This window comes from Danio rerio, chromosome 9, assembly GCF_052040795.2.
Source record: "Danio rerio strain M-AB ecotype USA chromosome 9, GRCz13ab, whole genome shotgun sequence".
Classification (NCBI taxonomy): Eukaryota; Metazoa; Chordata; class Actinopteri; order Cypriniformes; family Danionidae; genus Danio; species Danio rerio.
In genome coordinates this window covers 6,161,501-6,167,500 of record NC_141029.1, presented here as the reverse complement: position 1 = coordinate 6,167,500, position 6,000 = coordinate 6,161,501, and the positions used below count along the sequence as shown (strand labels likewise).

Here is a 6,000-nt window from a genome sequence, read left to right as displayed (position 1 = left end):
TCTATTCTATTCTTAATACTGTGATTTCGGGTCAACTTATAAACAAACCCATTGATGGGCTTAAAAAGTGTAAAACAATTTAGAAAATCACAGTTACATTTAATTTAAAAAATTAACCCAACATTGAGTTGTACAACTTCTCTTTCCAGAAAATAGCCAGAACGAATTTACCGCTATTTTTAAAAAGGGCCTGTTCACACATACACACCTTTCCGGTAAATTGCCGGTAATTTTCCGGAAAGGTCTTTATGTGTGAAAGGGGCTAATGTCTTGCATTAATGGAACATCTGTAAACCAGTTGAAGACATTGTTCCCAAATTTCACTTGGAATTTCTACTGCAAGTTCTTCTTACCAAGCAGATTTAAAAGTAATGTTTTAAATATTGAATATTGATATATGTTAGTTTGTTTGTCTGTTTTTTTTTCCTGGAATAGCATTAATTTATGCATTAAATCTATTTAATTAACTCTTATTCTATTTATCAATCTTCCTAAATGTAGAAATGCATCTACCTTCACTTAGAAATTATGTTTGCAGTTCGCTCAAATTATATTAAAATGAGCAGAAACAACACAATTCTTTAGTTTTTTTTTTTTTTTGGGGGGGACAACCTAATTGTTTTATGTTCAATCAACTTACATTTGTGAATGTCGATCATTAAAATGCTATTGAAATAAACTGTTAATTGTTAACAAGAGTTTAATTGAGTTAGCCAATGTTTGATTCTACGTTGGGTAAAAAAAAAAAAAACAACCCAGCATTTTTATTGTGTATATACTATTCTTGTCTTGTCAAATTATAAACAAATACAGTCTAAATCTTTTTAGAGAACATGTAAAGGTAGAAATTACAAGACACTCTAGTGTATTCCTCAACTTTTGTCTGTACGCTGTGAACAGGACAGAAGTGTCGGTCACTCACCAGCTGTGGTCTCCTCAGTGTCCTGTTGTAAAGGAGGTGTCTGTTGGCTCCTGCTCAGGTGTTATCTAGCACTGTGTAAGTGTGTGTGTGAAGGACTTTGACAGACCAAAGGTTGATCTAAAAGGTGAGTTATTTAACCATGTCCCGTGGCTGGAGGTTTATTCCTTGCTGCTACAAGTGACCATATTCTGCCCTAAGTACAGCAGTACAGAAAGATTGTGGTTTGATTAAGAAGACTTTCATCTGTAAATATGTTTGCCGGGATATTATACTTATTGCACTATAACATGTCATTTGTGGCAGCTCTATATATTAATGTCAGTTTGGCACATAATATAAAAAGCCAGGCCAAGTCATGGGGGTTCGGATGGTTCGAACGAGCCACCCCTCCACAGGCAAAAGGTCCAGAATTTTTCCTTTTAATTATTTTATGTAATTTAATATTATATAATATATTTACATATTGTAATAAAGTGTCATTTTAAATAACTCCATCCAGTAATTCGAATCCCATGGAGGCTTCGAATTAGGATTATCAAATGTGTTTCTGTTATGCTTAATAGCAGAATAATGAGACATATATTTTTTTGAGAAATTGTTATAACTTTTCTTGAAAGTCAAAATTACGTACAATAAGATTATTCTGCCTCTGAAAAAGCTCAGATGATGGTGTCAAGGTTTTGGAAGTTTCCGATTGGCTAATTGACAACATTTGAGTTAATTGGAGGCACAACTGTAGAATAGTATGTAAGGAAAAACTCAAACACACTGCTTCCTTGTGTGAAAACATGAAAAATCAACAAATTAAAATCAACAAAAAAGCCAGATTACAATTTGCTAAATTACATTACTGGGAAAAAGATTATTTTTTGGAGACATGTCCTGTGGTCTGATGGAACTAAGATTGAACTGTTTGGCCATAATGACCAGTGTAACATTTGGAGGACAAAGGGGAAAGCTTACAAGCCTAGGAACACCATCCCAACTGTGAAGTATGGGGGCGGCAGCATCATGTTGTGGGGCTGTTTTGCTGCAGGAGGGACTGGTCCACTACACAGCATAGATGGCATCATGAAGAAAGAACATTATGTAGAAATATTGAAGCAACATCTCAAGACATCAGCCAGGAAATTAAAACTTGGCCACAAAGGGGTCTTCCAAACAGACCATGACCCTAAGCACACTGTCAAAATGGTTAAAATGTGCTTTAAGGACAACAAAGTGAATGTTTTGGAGTGGCCATCACAAAGCCCTGATGTCAGTCCTATAGACAATTTGTGGGCAGAGTTGAACAAGCTTGTGCGAGCAAGACAGCCAACAAATCTGACTCTTTTACACCAATTCTGTCTGGGGGAAGGGGGCAAAATTCCTGCAAACTATTGTAAGAAGCTTGTGGAAGGATACCCAAAACATTTGACCAAAGTTTTACAGTTTAAAAGCAAAGCTAAAAAAACACCAAGGAAATGTGTGTAAACTTTTGACTGTCTAGAAATAAATAAATGATAAAAATTTCTCATAAAAATAAAACAAACAAAAAAATCTCATTATTCTGGCATTTAGCAAATGTAAATTAATTAGGTAATCCTAACAGACCTAAATTTTAAACACTTAGTCTGATTTACAATGATAATCAAAAATGTATGATAATCAGACATTAAAAAAAAATGGTTATGTTCCTTTTTTTTAGAGTGTATGTATATTCTGGTTTCAACTGTATGTTCTAAAATATTATACATTTTACATTTTTCTTTAAATAAACCAAAAAAAAAAAAAAAATCAAAGTGGATTGCACTCTTTGAGAATAATTTGCATTAATGGAACAGAGATGAAATTATATATATTATATATATATATATATATATATATATATATATATATATATATATATATATATATATATATATATATATACAATATGTATATATATATATATATATATATATATATATATATATATATATATATATATATATATATATATATATATATATATATATATATATATAGAAATATTATATATAATAATAATATAAATATATATATATATATATATATATATATATATATATATATATATATATATATATATATATATATAAATAAACAAACAGTTGAAGTCAGAAGAATTATTAGCCCCCCTGATTTATTAGCCTCCCTATTTAGACTTAGAAATGTCCATTAATGTTTAATTTCATATCATAATCCTTCCTTTATTCTCAAGACAATTGCATATACACAAGAGAAATAAGTGTCACTGCTCTCTTTATTGCTGTAAAGAACAGATGCTTGTGAAAATGCCTCTATGACAGTGATTCTCAGCTCAGTCTTCTGGTAAATCACACCTCTTAACTTAATTTGTGTTTTCAGCAGGCCACTCAAATCATCTCAGTATTACCAAACTCATTACATCTAAATCCTAAATCCCATGATAGAGTCAAATTAGGAGACTAGTTTTACATACTCAACATTTTATGTGTAATGCCTCATAGACTCAACCACTTCATTAAATAATTATACTTTCATGTTTGCACATTTTGCAGTATTAATAAAAGTTTGGGAACATACGATACTTTTATTATTACTATTCTTTTGCACATTAGAATGATTCTTGAAGGACTGTGTGACACCGAAATGATGCTCAAAATGAATTGCAGCTTCGACATAACATGAATAATTTACATTTTAAACAGTTGTTTTAAATTGAAATAATATACTACAAACAATTGAGTTTTGGATTAAATGATTAATTACAGCTTTAGTGACTTTATTCAAAAATAATAACAGAACTGTGGATTTTGGATTAAATCAGGAAGCATGAATCACATGAGTATTTGCATTTGTAACTCCTCTAAGAAGCTATTAGTATACTCTATGCATGAATCTAACTTCCGAATGTCAACAAAATGCAACTTTACAATGTTAATGCAATATTACACAAAGCAATTTGTTTATGTATTTCCAAAATGTGTTATTTTGGAAAGGTGTAAATTGTATTACATTATAAAAAAGATAAACGATCGACTTAATTAAATACCGCATTTATTCATTCATTCACTGATTAATTGATTTATTTATATTTAGTTTTTTTATTATTATTTATTTATTGTCTGTTACTACTTGAAGACATTGTTCATATTCATTTATTTATTTATTTTTTTAGAGTATGTTATTACTTGAAGACACAGTCTATATTTATTTATTTATTTAGTGTCTGTTGTAACTTGAAGACACTGTCCATATTTATTAATTTATTTATTTAGTGTCTGTTGTAACTTGAAGACACTGTCCATATTTATTTATTTATTTATTTAGTGTCTGTTGTAACTTTCAGACACTGTTTATATTTATTTATTTATTTATTTATTTATCTATTTACTTATTTATTTATTTAATTATTGTCTATTAGTACTCGAAAACATTCTTTATGTTTTTCTATTTAATATTTATAAATTAATAATTTTTTTGTTTATTTAATAATTATTTTTTATTTATTTATTTAGTGTCTGTAACTACTTAAAGACATTGTTCATATTTATTTATTTGATTATTTTTATTTAGTGTTTGTTACTACTTGAAGACATTGTTTATATTTATTTATTTATATATTTATTTATTTATTTATTTAGAGTCTGTTACTACTTAAAGACACTGCCCATATTTATTTATTTATTTATTTATTTATTTCTTATTTATTTATTTATTTATTTATTTAGAGTCTGTTACTACTTAAAGACACTGCCCATATTTATTTATTTATTTATTTATTTATTTAGAGTCTGTTTCTACTTAAAGACACTGCCCATATTTATTTATTTATTTATTTATTTAGAGTCTGTTACTACTTAAAGACACTGCCCATATTTATTTATTTATTTATTTATTTATTTCTTATTTATTTATTTATTTATTTATTTAGAGTCTGTTACTACTTAAAGACACTGCCCATATTTATTTATTTATTTATTTATTTATTTAGAGTCTGTTTCTACTTAAAGACACTGCCCATATTTATTTATTTATTTATTTATTTAGAGTCTGTTACTACTTAAAGACACTGCCCATATTTATTTAATTATTTATTTATTATTTATTTATTTATTTGTTTGTTTGTTTATTTAGTGTCTATTACTACTTAAAGTAACTGTCCATATTTATTTGTTTATTTATTTTTATTTAGTGTTTGTTACTACTTGAAGACATTGTTCATATGTATTTATTTATTTATTTATTTAGAGTCTGTTACTACTTAAGGACACTGCCCATATTTATTTATTTATTTATTTATTTATTTATTTAGTGTCTATTACTACTTAAAGTCACAGTCCATATTTATTTATTTATTTATTGATTTATTTATCAAACACCCAGCACTATGCAAAATGAATGAATGAATGAATGAATGAATGAATGAATGAATGAATGAATGAATGAATGAATGAATGAATGAATGAATGAATGAATGAATGAATGAATGAATGAATGATATTGTATCCACTGAGTCCCTGAGTCAGGTCCAGGACAACTCTCATCCCTTGATTTTTCTCAGAGGCTCCTCCATCGGGTTTCGCTGTGTACACTTGTAAGTTCCAAGCTTATCAGGAAGTTACATCACAGACAGCCCAGATCTTTTTACCATATTTTGCAGGTTTCTATGGTATATACTCCCTAAAAGGGTAGCGGTGTCTAAATGGCATTAGCTGCTCATCAATGCTGACATTAAGCCCAGGGCTGTAATATTTATTGCGCAAGAAGACCATTCAATTTCACCATTTTTTGACATCCGCAATTCTTCACTTGCTGTCTGGTGGGCTTGCTCTGGTCCTGGAACTGGCTGCTGACAAGCTGGTAATGGAGCTGGCTGCTGATGGGATACTTGTCTTCATTTTGTTACTGTCAGACTCTAAATTTTCAGAAATGTGATCCTTATATTCTGAAACCTTTTCCTCGACATCAGCATCAGAAGCTTCTCTCTCTTCCACAATCAATTGCAAGGCCCTCGCAGCAGATAATCTTTTGGCCAGTTGTGATAAGGAACCACACTGGCCAAGTCTTATTTATGCCCCTAATTTGCAGATGGG

At 29.3% G+C, this 6,000-nt stretch overlaps 1 protein-coding gene and 1 long non-coding RNA gene across 4 annotated transcripts in view; both read right to left on the bottom strand.

Annotated features, from left to right (window-relative positions):
* The window catches only part of pdzk1 (PDZ domain containing 1), a 32,301-nt gene extending 31,325 nt beyond the window's left edge, over positions 1-976 (bottom strand). For 2 of the 3 annotated variants that reach the window (XR_015498746.1, XM_087266018.1), the window contains exon 1: positions 923-960. The gene's annotated coding sequence lies outside the window, so the exon portion shown is untranslated. 3 annotated transcript variants of the gene reach the window in all.
* LOC147842240 (uncharacterized) overlaps positions 1-6,000 on the bottom strand; it is a 1,176,585-nt gene that overhangs the window by 801,676 nt on the left and 368,909 nt on the right. The window lies entirely within an intron of this gene.